We start from the raw sequence: 15,922 nt of genomic DNA, 5'->3' as shown, positions 1-15,922 counted from the left end.
ATCATTAAGTATGCATCTAGATAAAAATACTTTTATAGAGCCCAACTGGTATCTGAGAGGTGAGGACAGGCTGAGAAGGACTCCTTGGCTTCCTTATGTCCAGAAATTTCCTGTTTCCCTATTTCCTATGGTTACCACCATGGAACATGTTAAAATCTCAGTAGGGACTCTGTTTCAACTTTTCCTTTCAAAACAGAGTAAAAGTTTAATGGAAAAAAAAAGTCCTTCCTATCTCCATGCCAGGCACTGTGTAAGATCCACAAACTTAAAAGCCAGACAAATAGTATTTTATATGCCCCCAAACATAGTGACAGGGTGCTACAAAAATCCCAAAATTTAGGCATGTGACTTGATTCATATGCACTGTGGGATGAGTCAAGGAAAATGGTACCATCTGCACTTTTATTGGACAGTCAAATGATTCCCTTCAGTCCATCCAAAAACATCTTACTTCAAGAGACACATGGGATGGTTTTTTCAAAAATGATCTAATTTTTAAAGTTATTAGGTAAAATGATTGACAGTTACCCTAGCAAACATAGGTAGAACTAAGCAAATAGTGTTTTTCAGTCACGATGACCATAATTTTAACCTACTCACATATATAAATACTTTTTCATGATTATTTAGGACTTACAGTAAAAACTCAGGGAATTTGAAAAGGATTTAAGTTAGAATCATGTTCAACTAGCAGGTTAAAGGCATCATTTATGCTCTGAGATGAAAGCTACAAATGATTAAGTTTATACAGCAAGTGGGTGATGGCTGACCAGCAACTCCAGGGGCATGCTAGCATTTATTTAGACACACCTTCAAAACTCTGCCTTCTACTTATTTAAGACTGTATTTCAATGGTCTACAATATTTCAATTATCTTTATGAGAATTTTAGTGAATTTATATTATTTTCCAGTATCCAGTCTTAGTTGGAAGTAGCCATACTTGGCAAAATACCACAGAAAAGCCTAAACCTGTTAAAGATTTCACCTAATAATTACAGAATTGTTATAATTTGAGTTTCAAGGTCTGTCATAGGCTCACGTTGTGAAGACGTGTACCATACCAGTTCGCTTGATATTAGAAGACTGTAGAAACTTGAAGAGGTTGGGCCTATTGTTTGCAGTACATTACTGGTGGCCTATGGTAGCCTTTGGAGCCTATGCCTACCTCTGCTTCTGGCCTCTTTATGCTTCCTGCTCTATCATGATGTGAAAAAGCCTTTATCACACGCTTTTAGTTCCCCTCAATTGGGTGCGTTCCCATGTCTTCTCCACCATAATGGAATGAACCAGATAGTACTGCAAGATAAAATAAATCCATCCTCTTTCAAGTAACTTCTTTCAAGTACCATGGTTACAAAGAAATCAGAGTAACTAGTATTTCTACATCAGGAGTAAGGAGAAAATGAAGCTATAGACGATACTGTGGACAAAATAGCATTCATGTACCCATAACGAGGGATTTTGGGGGGTGTGCTGCCACCACCAGCCAGTGCATACAGAGTTTTAAGATATTTGTTCTTCATTTCAAAAAGTGATTTCCCACTACTTTACATATAAAGAAAGTGAGATGCTTAGCTCCAGCTAATGTGATAGATTCATATCATAAGACAATCACCATGATACCGAATTTTTAAATTTATCACTTCACTTAATTTTGAAACAGTTTACAAGAATATTACTGTTTGAATTTTACAAACGAGAAAGCAAAAGCTGACATGAAATAACTTGTTTAAAATTGCTGAGTGGTCAAGATATGAACTCCTATCTGTCTGGTTTTAAAACCTAAGCTTTCACACTTTATAAGAGTAATTCCTTACTCAAATTACATATTATAATTACCAAATATTTTAAATGTTATAAACAATCAAGTGGTAGTCCAGAAGAATTAAATCTGAATTTCTTGTACAACAATCCAGACATGAAATGAGGCCTTCCTGCATCACCATAATACCCAGTCAATTAGGGAAGCACCCTGGTATGCAGTACAAGCTTTCCTGAAGCTCAGATGTTTCCTGAGGAGTGAGGTAGTCTAGAACCCATATCCTCAGTCTCTTTGCTGTAGCTTTCCCTTGCCTTCCCCCATCCACCCTGCCACTCTCTGCTGTCATGTTTATGTAAAGAAAGAAAATGTCTTAGAACTTTGAAATGAAACATTGTCACAGTTGAATTGGTAAATAAACCTGCTTGTACGTTTCTACATATTGACAAAGGAGTGAAGACGAAGATGACTCATTTCTTTATTGTTCTCATTATCCAAGTAGGAGTTCAAGTCTACCCTTAAAACACTCTTGGGCCAAAGTTAATAACTAAAATGGACTCTTTCACAAACTTAACAAGAACAACTTAACAAGATGGAGGGGAAGATCCAATGTCTGTGCTTTACAGTGCTGTTTCATGTAGTATTTCAAGGCAGACAATAGCCTTTGAAAACACTGAGTCAAAGAAGGGAAACCGGTTGTCCTGGGAAGACAGTAAGATTCGAAGTTGAAAGGTCTAGGTTTGTGTCTATACTCCAACACTTTACTGCCATGACATGAAGAGACTGAGTTTTTATGTAGATTTTTAGTACTGGAACTGCATTTCCCTTAGGGCAATGCATGAGGAAGCGTCATTTGTTCAGCATTACACTAAGGACTTGCTAGAAATAAAACGGGTAAGTTTATATTCTTGAGTCAGAATCAGAAGCTTGGTGGATGGGGGGAGCAAGCATTATCTGTAGTCTAATTATTTCAATGATCTTCATCTGAGTATGATCATATTGGATACTCTCCAATAGGACTGTTGTCTAAGACTACAGGAGAATGCTCATAAAACTGGTTGTTTGTTTGGTTTGGTTTGTATCAGGAATCTCAAATTCTCTCTCAGAAATATTTAGAGAAATAATGTTTGAGCCTACAATAGTTGGATAACAGCCTCATTTCTGATTTTTACTTTGAATGTGTAGACGAGGCACAAGTCAGCCAGAGGTTATGCAATTAGCCTGGAGTCAAAGAGAAAGCAAGGAGTAGAGATGCAAAAGAAACCCCAGCGTGAACTTGATTTTAATTCAATCAAACTGTTAAGGTACCGACCACGCACCCTCCACTAGAAAGACAATGAACCTTTTAATAAATAAGTTTTAATCCTTTTTAGTTAAAAAAATAGCACTAGCTTTTAAAAAACAGATTGGCACCTATAGTTCTGAGCTAAGGGCATTTAGGTCAATAGGAATCCTGCTTTGAGAAGGTAGTATTACATGTAAAGTGTGGGCATTATATATGTTCCTCATGTAACACTTCTGATTCCTACAATGGTGGAGAATATAATAAACAAAAGTAGTTATGAAGGATTGAGTTTTTCTTGACTATATAGACTTCTATAGCACTATCTGAATCATCTAAAACACAAATTGAATGATAGGAAATGCTTTGGGATGGTTCCCCCCTGCCATCCCCCTCCTGTCTAAAGTACTCAACACTTTTCTGTAATTTATCTGAGATAGCTACTAAGATGTTGAATACTTTTACATGCAAAGGTGCCGAAAAACAAAAAGCAAGAGAATGGATTGTTAATGAAATTCTCTGATTGTCAAAAGTACTTTGGAATGATCAGGTGGCAAATAATAGTAAGAGGGATCGCATAAAGTGCTTAGCTGTAACAGAAGTAGTCACTGTAATAAATGCAGAAGGGAGTAGATATGAATAGAATTTGCATTTTATGCAGCTGCTGTGTATGTATATAGAATATACAGAAGCTAATTTTTCAATAATACTCGTAAAATATTGTTCAAAACTTATTCTTGCTGCTTTCTCCCTTTCAAAGACACTATACAGACAACACCCATATGTCCAAGTGTATACAAGGAGGCTAGAAAAGGAGTCACTTAGTATTCATAAAGATCAATATAAAAGCAGAGAATGAAAAAAATGGTAACACTAATAGAATAGCCACACACACACACACACACACACACACACACACACACACACACAAACATGATGATTCTTAAACATCGGAGATGTCAATGTGTGGCAGGAACTACAATAAAAATATATGATCACATACCAAAAATATAGGTATGTGCTCAGTCTGTTTGCTGGAGGATATTTATAGTTTTTTTAAAAATACAATTGAAAAAGGAGATTAAGAAACATGGCTTTGTTAACTGTTGTTATTGTTATTACTTAGTTTAGTTATTATTCTTTAATATCAAACCATATCAGACTCTTCGATAACTTCCATGAATTTGGTATTTAACAAGAGGCTGCCCCCATTCTCTTATTTGGAATATTTGTGCAGAAAACCTAAACACCTGTTCATTAAGTATGGTAAGACCTAGTCTATGGTTGCAGCTTCCTTTTGACAGATGAAAGAGATGCTAATAGTAGGAAAGTCTATCAAGTCTACAAGAAGTGTCTACTTTGGATTCCAGGAAAGCAGAGAAAAAGGTAAAAGATCACGAGTCAAACTCACCTGAACCTCATAGACTGAATAAACCATGAAATACAATCTTCTTATTTCATTTGTTCTGTCCTTTTGTCAAATAAAAGCCTGTTTCTATGATATTTTCTGTGTCTGGTCTGTGAAAAAGCAAGATTGGACTTGCATATCCAAGTTCTTTTCAAACTATCTCAAATTATTTCCAACATGGAGAGGACGTTAATTTCCTCAGAGACTCAGAGAAAACTCAGTGCAGTCACAAGACTTTTACATAGTTTAAGAACAGAAAAATGGAAAGGCACCTCCCATGATAAAAAAATGCTAAAAAAAAAATCACAACAATAACATTTATAGCAATAATCTGGATTGTAGAAAATGATTGATCAGAAGGATTCACCTGCATTAGGAAGACTCCAGAACAAGGAGATCATTAAGCTATATTTCCATCTTCAGGATTCAGCCAAGCTTAGGCTCTCGGGAAAGCTGTAAATACGCTCAGTGCGGACTTCAGTAATGAGACTGGAATGAAGGCTGGATGATGGCATAAAAGCATCTCCCTGCCCCTTGTTCTGAAAGTTAACTATTAAACCATGTGTCGTTCATCCTGATTTGGTTTACTTAGTTCTAGAAACAAGGACATGCTGATCAGATTGCCCAGGGCAACTGAACACCCAGTGAAGCTTCTGTGATGACCATGTTCTTCCCAGCAACTTCACTAAAAAGCCCTTTTATTATCAGGCCATCAATTCTGCACTGCTGATGAAGGATGGAAAGTATTTCCTTTTGAAGAAAAGTTCTTCCCTTCCATTAATTTTATATTTTGAAATATTCAACATATTTCAGTGCATAATCTTTTCCACTTGATTCCATTATTCCATTCCCTTCCCTTCTGTCTGTCTCTCTGCCTGTCTTTCTCTTCTACTCTAGTTTATTCTCTTAATTATTCACAGACTTCCTTGTCTGGACACTTCATTCTAGTAGAAGCTGGCTCATTTTTTCCAGCACCTTAGTGGAATGCAATAATAAAAACAAGGAGAGGGAATTGGTTTTAATGATATATTATAGTTTAATGGTATATTACAGTTTCATCCACAACAGACCATTTTATTGACTTTTCTCATATTCTGTCCAGTCGACAGCTTAAAATGGCCACAACAATATTTGTAAATGAGTGGTTAGTCACTGTTCAACCACTTTTCAAAACAGTGATAGAAAGTCTCATTTTATTCTGTGAGAAAGAGAGTTTTGTTGTGGTTGGTTTCATTTTCCTCACAGAATCACGTTACCAGAGAAACACAAGACTCAAACATTGTTTACAAATATATTATGATTTGGATTATATCTATAGTGAATCTGTATTGAAAATATTTAACTCTTCTATATTTTTCACAAGCATGAATACAACTACACACAAATGTTAAAACTTAAAATGATGTCCTGTTTTCACTTGGATATTTGCTCATGTCAACAAATTTTGTGTTTGGCGGGGAGGCAGAACAAGATATAGCATACATATGTGCTATTTTCACCATATTTTTATTAACACTCTAAATGAATATGATTCAATAACTTTGTAATGTTTACATCTATGAAAAAGATGAGTGTAAATAGGATGATATATCCATCTTTAAAAGACTCTTACAAAGCAAATATTCTGTAAGTACTGAATGTATTAACAGAAAAACAAGTAGAAGACATGAGATTAAGAGAAAGGTAGAAATACTAAGTCATATTGAGTTTTGTAAATGTATCAATATTAATCTATTTTTGAAACAGTGTTGGAGGGTGGGAACTGGGCTCAGTATTTTTCTTACCTTTTGAAGATCCTTTGCAATGTTAAGCTTTTACTAAATGTTCAGTTTAAAAAACATACATACTTCACTTTCAATTGAAAGAATAAAAATAGACATCAAAGTTGATAATTTCTACTTTACTGCCCTGTTCTCAATTCACAGCGCATCTTTAGCATACTGGAACCTTGACTTCCATCATTTAGAAAGTTGAGGTTACAATTTCCTCATCTATTAAGTGAAGAGAACATGAAGTATTACAGAGGATTGCTTTAAGACTATAATGGTTAGAACAGAGCGGGCACTCAATAAATGTCAGCTTAGACATCATGCACAGTGAAAGCCACATAAAAATATTCCTAGGCCTGTTGCTCTGTGAGTTAGGTAGGTCTGATATCCATGCTACAAAAGCCATTAAGCCTAAATGATTTGGGTATTTAAAAATACTCTTCAGAGATTCTTTTAATGACATTTCCCAAAGGTCAGGCTAGCTTATGCTAGTGTGGAGCTGCTGCATTTGAAGGGAATTTTATTTGATTCAGAAAATAAGTCTTGCTCCCAAAACCCAAGATCATAGAGAACCTGTCATAAAGGAGAAGAGTGATATTTTAGAAAAACTAGGTTAAAAACTATAATAAAAATTGAATGTAGATTCTTAGGATAACAGTAAGTGCCCAAAATTAAAACCGTGGTGAGAAGAAATATGCTCTAAACAAACAGCCTGCAGCTCATGAAGAGCGGAAAGGCTTTAAGCAGATAAGAGAAATGGAAGAATAAGGCACAACACAGAGGCCTGCAAAGAGCCAAGTAAGAAAGTGCTCAAAAGCCAGACTCTAAAATGAGGGGCCAAAATACTCTGGGACCAACAGAAGTCAGTGGTAACAAAGCTAGAGCAAGATTACTAGGAAGCAAGAAGGTTTAGAAATGAAATCCTTAGTGTGTACGTTCCAAGGTGGTGTTAGTTACAGAAAGTACAAATATTGATGGGTTAAATCAGGATGAGGAAAATATAAAGCCAAATACGGACAGTTCTGAGAGGGAAAAAACCAGCAGCTTGGTACTCAACTGTCATCACAATTCATTTGTGTTTCACATCCCACTGTTGGTGACATTAACAGAATTTCGAATTTAGCAATGAACTATTTTTATGTTGTGAATCTCTGCAACCATTTTCCATATGTATCTATTGCAGCTAGCAATAATACCTTTTTATCTTTAAAATGTTTCCAATTAATACTATTTGGATCATGGATTCACCTAAGAATTTTTCAAGTATTTCCCTTTTTATTTTCTATCACATTATATAGCCTATTTATTTGCATTAAGCCCAAATTAGTAATTTCAGCAAAAAAAAATCTTGCATAGTTTTTGCTTTTATTACTATTTTCATAAGATTGAGATGGCCTGGGAATTTTGAATTATGTTTTCCTTTAACTAAAATAACTATAGCACTTTTCCTGTGAAGGAATGTAAATATATCAAATTTACATCTTAGATTTCCTGTGTGTCAAATATTAGGCAAAGCAATTTTAAATGTCATAACATATATACTCATACATTAATGGATGTTTCATATTAATATATATTAACGAGCTTATGATTATTGTCTAAAAGGCTTGTGTCTTATTATTATTGTGGTTATTACACTAAGTAGCAGGTTCCATTTACTGAGTATACCTTATGTACCAAGATGCATCAGGAACTTTACTAGAGACCATAAATACAGACCAATTATGATACTACTATTAGTTCATTTTTTCATTTGAGATTTGGGGGTTTTACACACACACACACACACACACACACAAACACATCTTTTGGCTGATGGAGCTATACTACTGGGTTTGTGACCCACTTGGTCTATATGCTCAAACTTGAAGATAGCTAACAAGTCAAAGTCTGAGATGCTGTTATTCATACCACTTGCCAATTAAAATGCTCCCTTCTGAGAAGGTGTGACTAGCTAGCCAAATCTTAGAACATAATACATGGTTTAAAAAGTGCCTGAAGTGAGTCTGAGTGATAGCTTGGGCTAAGAGCTTGTAATGTTCTTGCAAAGGCCCCAGTGCTGGGGATCATTTCCTATTACCCACATGGCCACTGACAACCATCAGTAAATCCAGTTCCAGGTATCTGAGCTCTCTTCTGACGTCTCTAGGCTTCAGGCACATGCACATGGTACTCACACACACGCTCAGGCAAAACATTCATACAAAGAGAACGAGGAAAGTGAAAAAGTACCCCATGAATGTTAAAAATGGCATCTCTATTGGATTATTTGCTCTTTCGATGATCAATCATGCCACAAGGACATGTGCTCAACTATGTTCATAGCAATATTGTTTGTCATAGCCAGAACCTGGAAACCTAAATACTCCTCGAATGAAGAATGGATAAGGAAAATGTGGTACATTTACGCAATGGAGTACTACACAGCACGGCATCTTGAATTTTGTAGGCAAATGGATGGAGCTAGAAAACATCATTTTGGAGTGAGGTAACCCAAACTCAAAAGACAAGTATCACATGTACTTACTCATAAGTGGTTTTTAAACATAAAGCAAAGAAAACCAGCCTATAAATCACAATCCTAGAGAACCTAGACAACAATGAGGACACTAAGAGAGATATACATGGATCTAATCCACATGGGAAGTAGAAAAAGACAAGATCTCCTGAGTAAATTGAAAGCATGGGGACTTTGGAGGAGGGTTAAAGGGGGAGGGGAGAGCCAGGGAGGGGAACAGAGAAAAATGTATAGCTCAATAAAAGTAAATAAAAAATGGCATCTCTAGGCAGGAAATTAACAGTGCCCCCCTCCACTTCTTGTCCTTCAATATACTTTCCTATTATTTAAAATATTTTCATTATGGGCACATGACAGTGGTTGAACAAAGGGAAACTTAGAACTTCACTTGCGGAATTTCTTTCATTTTAGTATTATTATTAGGCGGCTAAAATTTGCTCTGTTCTCCAATCTTTTCTAGCATTGTGTTTCTTACTTTGTTCCATGGATGACCTTATGGAGGTCACATAGTATTGTTAATCATCAGTCTCTACTGTATCTAAGTTTTCCAATATAGACTGTTGATCTCTTAAAATACAATGCGTCCTGAGCACCTACCAATCAGCTCAATGAAAAACCCGAGGACAGATTCTAAGAACCCAGAACTGAAAACAACTGGTTGACTCCCTAAATAATACACAGACTTCCTAGGCAGATGTTTCCCACATGGAAGTCTCCTGAATCCACGGGACTATTTTGTATATGCATCAGAGAAGAAAAGAAATCCCACACTATGACACAATGGAAATCATAGGGAACAGAGAAGGCCATGTCAAAAAGCACATTTTTTTTTCTGTACATATATTCCTTTACATTTTGTTGAGTCATTTTATCCCTTTCTAGTCCAATATAATATAAACCCTTTTGAAGTCAATATTTTATTATTTTGGCTGTCATCTCTAGTTCCCAGGAAAGGTCATGGCAGAAAGAAATTTCCAATAAGTATATGCTTAAAAGTAAAACATAAGAGGTAGTAGTAGAGGTAAAATTCATACAATAGTTTCTTTGTTGTCCAGTAAATAATGAGGAAGTTTCCACAAAACTTCCAGAAAACAAACCACCAATGAAACAGAAAAGCTCATTCCATTTCTGAGCTGATTGCTTGTGGTAGTTTGAATGTAACTGATCCCCATAATCTTAGAGGGAGTGGCATTCTTAGGAGGTGTGGCTTTGTTGGAGGAAGTCCCTCACTGTGAGGGCAGGCTCTGAAATTTCTTACTACCTTTCTTTTGCCTGTAAGATGTAGGACTCTCAGTTTTTTTTTCCAGTACCAAATCTGCCTGTCTGCCACCATGCTCCTTACCGTGATGATAATGGACTGGTCCGCCGAAGCTGTTAGCAAGCACCCTCAATTAAATGTTTCCTTTTCTTCTAACTCAGTTTTAGGAGACAGTCTCCCACTGAGGAAAATGAAGGGCTCCACAGAGTGCAGAGTTGTTGTTTTCCCATCTTCTAAGTGGTGCCAGGGCCCTACTATTTGAAAATATGACCAGTGTGATGTAATACAATGTAGACTCTTAAGGTACCACCTGATCTCAAGATAAGTTTATATATAAATTTACAATTATCTTAGTTTAGATAAAATAATATCCTAATAACATAAGGTTATTCTAGTTGTATAGTTTTTTTACACAAAAGACAGACCATCTTTTAGTAGTCAAAGCCAACATGTGACTTAGTATATAATAGTTCTCAATCGGTGAGCAAAATATTTTTAATTTTTTCAAATGTTGGTATGTGGTTTAAAGGCCTCAAACACGTCAGTTTTGTTCTGAGCTACACTGTTTCAGTTTTATTAGGAGACACTTATCACACAATATTGAATATGCATTAGTGTTTAGTTCATGTTATAATGAATATTCGCCAGTTGTGGTTCATATACTATAAAGTTTAAGGTCAGTTTTAAAACCCTTGTTTTCAAATTCTAATGTACATGACTAACTTAGAAAATCCTCTATACTGTAGATGCTCAAGTGCCATAAGCACAGCTTTTGATTTGGGAATTCTAAATTTCTAACAACTGCCTTAGTGTTCCTGCTACAGGTGGTCATTGTGTGGCTTTCCAGGGCCTGGCCTCATGGCAGTATATAAAGAAATCACTATGTGTCACCCTTTGCAAGTGATGACTAGCCATCGAATGTGACTTAATCATCAAAATTGTGAGAAGACTAGACAGCTTGTTAAAATTTTTGAAGAACGAGAGAAGGCAAAGGTGAAAAATGCTAAATTTTAAGGCAGAAATGACTTTTTAATAAACCTTTTAAACCTTTGAAAAGACTCCAAATATGTTTAAAGTGAAAGTGGAAAACAACGGCTGCCACAGAGCAGCGCCTTATACACAACTAGGGACAGCGACGCTGCTTCAAGAGGTTTATGTGGGAAAATGTGCTTCAGTGGCTACAACAAAAGTAGTCTGTTTGACTTGTCCTAACAATATATAATTAGTTATTTACACTTAATAGCTTGAAGATTTCCTTTCCTCTTAACTCCCCACAGTCCATAAGAACTTGGTCTGGTCCACTTGACAGTACTCACATCCCCTCTCCCCCATTCCAGTCCTGATCCTCTCACTCTCTTCCTTTCACCTCCTCCCTCACCTCAACTCCACACATCTTCTTATCCAAAGAGAAGAGATTACTAACACGTCGGCGTCTCAAGGAAAGGCTGCATTTACTTATAAGATGAATTTTTAGGACTTTAACCCATAATTCTTTTCATGGAAGTTTCCTGACATCTTAGCACTGTTGTTTCTAAAATTCTGAGTACATCATTTTACAAAAAAAGTGATGAATGAGAAAAGTTATTTCATTTCGCAGATGCTGTGAATGCATAACTTGTCACACTTGTTTACTTGACTGCCAAAAGGCTGAGTTATCCAGTGAGTGGTCTGTGTTCACCTCATGTCAGGTTCCACTTTTATACCTATTTTGGTTTATCATTTTGTTTTATCTTTATTACATTCTTATAATTCATGTACTTTGTTTTACTATCTGTTTATTTCTGTCAACCCATCTAAATTGCTTAATTGGAACAAGGTATTAAAAATAGCAAAATTAAAATATGTATCTGTGCATGCATGTACATTTGGTATATAAATCAAGCACACACAAATTCCTTTATTAAAATTAACTTCCTAAAAATAACAGATTTCTCATATGCTAAAGACTACTCAATGAAACATTCACCAGGTACATTCACCTGTAGTTCTGCAATTTGTAGAGGTACAAAATTAAAATTCTACTAGTAGACGATCTATAGGAACTAGAGAATCATTTCTATCACCAGGCCATTAATTTTGTTGATATGAATATCAACTGTAGGTATTTTAGAGTATTTCTGTTTAGTTTTTAGACTAAAAAAGGTCATTGACACAATCAACATATCCAAGTGCATGCTCCTGAAAACCACTGAGAATTTGTAATCTGACTTTGCTTCCCTTTGATAAAGAACTACCCAGGCCGGTCTGATGTGAGTACAGTTTAGGTAAGGGAGAAGTGTTCTGTTTGCAAGTTAGATATCCTATAATTGCACTCATCTTGGTCTGTCCTTACATGACCACTATAGAATGTTCAGGATAACACTACAAGTATTACTACATTTAGAACCAAATATGATTTTTGATTCTTTTATTATATTTTGATTTTCAAATCCTTCCAGTTGCTAAGGAAATATAGTAGTGCCTTCTAGGAATAATTCCAATTTACACTTGTATTGTTTTCTGTTGCTGTCAACCCCTCTTCTTATAGACAACTCAAACTGATCCATATTCTCACTACAACACAGTTGGGTTACAGTAGTGCTTGAATCTGGCCCATGCATGCTTTCTACAACTTCTCTGCACATAGTTCAGAAGTTAGCAGCTGGATTTCATTTTTGTTCCAATAGTCAACACCTTCTATTTCTCTAAGTCACTGTGATTTTCAGCACCAATAACAAGCTCAAAACTTGACAAAATATTCATATTTAGTGGGTTAAATGAAAGAGATCAGATCATCATTAACTTGCCATGGGATCATATCATTCTATAACACTTTGGCAGTACGTATCATAAAGTAATAACAGTATTTTCTAAAAATAAGGGGGGATGGGGTAGCTAAACACTTACATAAATCAGAGTGCTCGGTATTAAGATCTTGATCAGGACTTTGGCTCAATTTTCAAGCCTTTCCAAGTCCTCATAATGCTGTGATACTTATAACAAAGAAGGCAGATGGCTTGCTCTCTGAACATATGCTTTAAATGCCCTCTTTGCTATTTCAAAATAACGGACCAAATTTGCTCTCTAATACTCACAGGAAACTTTAAGGAAGCTGTCTCATGATCTGAGGAAAACTGATCCAGTGGGGATTCATTCAGTCTTTAAAAAAATACATTTTCTAAACTTTCTTTTGAGCTCTAGCCTACATGCTAAAACAAACTAATCTTCAAGAAACAGAGAATATAGTAAGGAAAGACTCCTAACTAATACAATGATGTTTGGCAAAAGAAACAGATTAGAAGGCCAAAAAACATCTGTTTCATTTATTTATACTAGAAAATACTGAGTTTCTGAAAGCTTATGTAGTTGACTATGGTTTAATTTTTGTGTAACTGTTAGATTTTTCCATTTTATTCTTATTCCTATTATTATTATCATGTCGATGTTTTATTGTTAAAGCACTTTGCAATTATTAATTAGTTAATTTAGTCTAAATTATATTTATGTCTTTGTTTTAAATCCATGCTATTCGGAGTTAATATAAGCCTAAAATGCTATTTCGCCAGCCAATTATTTTCATTTCAAAAACAGTCTGTTGTCGATGACAGCACCTTTTCTAGGTTTTCAAAGAACATGTAATTCATCCTCAGTACATACACACATTTTTGTGGTGCTGTTCACATAGTCTAACTGCACTTAAAAAGGGTCTCTGTTTAATATCGTCATTTTATACATGAGCCTTATTTCCATACTTCTATATTTCTATGCACTGTGTTTAGTTTTGAAAGATTTTAAAGTTGTTTCCTGTATCTTACAGTATCTTCAAAACTCAGGAGTCTCATCAAGATTCCAGATAAAACACACATGTGCACACACACACACACACACACACACACACACACACACATACTGACAATAAGAACACTTTCGTTATTATAGGAGTGCAAAGCTTAAACAACTACTTCAAAACTTCATGTTCCTGTAGAAATTTCAACAAGTACCAGCTAGGTTCTAATGTAAAAGAGTGTTCACGTTAAAAAAATAAATGCAATAGCTATCCCCACACATGTCTGGGACACTGTTAAGATGCATCATAATTAACAACATTGAAAATAACAACAGATCTTTAGATCAAATCATTATTTGTACATGGACACAAATATCTGAGCAAAAGTGAAACTATTTTTGGGACAAAACATTACCACATTTTTTTCTGCTAATAAAGACAAACAATTTGAGAAAACACTTTTTCCTTTTCATGATTCTAACTTTCACAATAAATGTAGCACGGAAACTAAATTCTCAACTTAGAAATATGCTGAGCATGTTCCCATAATGACTCACCAGACTCCCAGCCATGTTTCCCATCTTCTGCTTGGTCGTTCACTTCCCAAGCACACACAATCACACTTACCTGAACAAGTCTCAAACATCAGTCTATGTGGTTTTTTTTAAAATGAACTCTGTACCGATGCATTTTTTCTGTGTTTCTTTCTAACCCTCGGGAATGTTAAGAATTTAGGAAGAGAGCCACAGCTTAAGAGAGCAATTATTTGCCAGTAAATACTCAATTTGCTTGTCCTGTGATTTTTCTTCTAACTTGCATATTCAATAATCCGTCCCTGACTGCGTCATAAGCACAAAAAGTCTTTTCTCTAAAGGAGAACACTTTCGCCAATCAACCTTCAGCCATGCCAGGGCACAGCTCGTCAGGGTGATTTGTTAGCTTTAATTAATAATTCCACATGCTGGCCATTTTCACAAATAACACAGTGAGTCTGCGACGCAGAATGGCTATGATTCAGGCCGATAAAAATACAGTGGAATGGGGGTGGGGCAGAGTGGGAGAATTCAGACGCCGTTTATAAACACCTCTAAGCGTACTCCTTCAGTTTACAGTGTAGGGACACTGCAGCTGAATTACCATGTTATGCTCACCAATTTGTACTCAGATGGAAGCCATATGTTCTTCCACTTTTATCTGCTAGGGCCTCCTGGGTGCCAACACTGTCCCTGGGCAGACAACATTTACAAAGGAGGTCTCTTGCCTCGGGATTGCAAAAGTTTACTGCATGGTGAAGTTGAGAAATCAGACATATACAGCACTTCTCAGTGAGCTTGTGTAACAGCCAGGAACACAGAAGTTTGAGTTGTAAGTGTCTCGGTTTCTCTTAGGCTGTATGAGACTGGACATTTCAGTTAGTCCCTATAAATATTCTCAGGTCCAGTCCTCAAAACAGGAAGCAACAATGGGGGATTTGTTCAGGTAGGTCACAGTTATTGGTCTAAGAATTCTGGTTGAAATTAAGACTTTCCCAGCTCACGGACACTACCCATGCATCTTTTAAAAGCATATAGATAGAAGTGCTTGAACAAAGCACTAAATCAGGTAGCATGTACACCAAAGTGAGAATTACTATCACTTTCCATGTGGTTCTATCATGCAATCACTCACAAAAGTACACTTGAGCCCTGCTGAACATATACGTACAGAGTAAACAAAACAAAAGGACAAACAGGCAGAAAAAAATTCTTTCCTAAGATTAGAAAATGTCTCTCAAAGCAACTATGAACTCAAGCATATTAATATATTCATAATAAAATTAAAAAGGCTCACAATCACTTGATGAAAACAAAAATACGAAAGAAATTTCATTCATGTCCCTTATCTTGTGTGTGTAATGGTAACTTTATTAATTGATTTGATATATATTTATTGAGAATCTATTCGGTTTCAGAAACTGGAAATACTAGCACCAAGAGATGAACAAGGCATAGTTTACAAGAAGTTTATAATTTAATCACCAGAGGCTAAAGGAAAATATCCACCTCTAAACAGAAAACTATAAACATAGCACACATATTCAGAACAACATGCAATGGGGTTCTTCTCTGTAACACAGGAACTGTTTCTGAAGGTAGAACTGGAGTACAAGGGTGGAAGAACA

General features: G+C 35.8%; 1 protein-coding gene across 6 annotated transcripts in view; it reads right to left on the bottom strand.

Annotated features, from left to right (window-relative positions):
* The window catches only part of Zbtb20 (zinc finger and BTB domain containing 20), a 733,810-nt gene that overhangs the window by 386,032 nt on the left and 331,856 nt on the right, over positions 1-15,922 (bottom strand). Inside the window, exon 1 of one of the 6 annotated variants that reach the window (XM_038344642.1) lies at positions 14,389-14,678. The exons of 3 other annotated variants lie outside the window; for them this stretch is intronic. The gene's annotated coding sequence lies outside the window, so the exon portion shown is untranslated. Of the gene's footprint in view, positions 1-4,817; positions 4,931-14,318; positions 14,348-14,388; positions 14,679-15,922 lie in introns of those variants that run through there. 2 more of the 6 variants (XM_038344641.1, XM_038344640.1) reach the window with 2 other exon arrangements.

Source organism: Arvicola amphibius, chromosome 10 (assembly GCF_903992535.2).
Source record: "Arvicola amphibius chromosome 10, mArvAmp1.2, whole genome shotgun sequence".
In the NCBI taxonomy this organism is placed as follows: domain Eukaryota; kingdom Metazoa; phylum Chordata; class Mammalia; order Rodentia; family Cricetidae; genus Arvicola; species Arvicola amphibius.
This window is presented reverse-complemented; position numbering and strand designations above follow the sequence as displayed.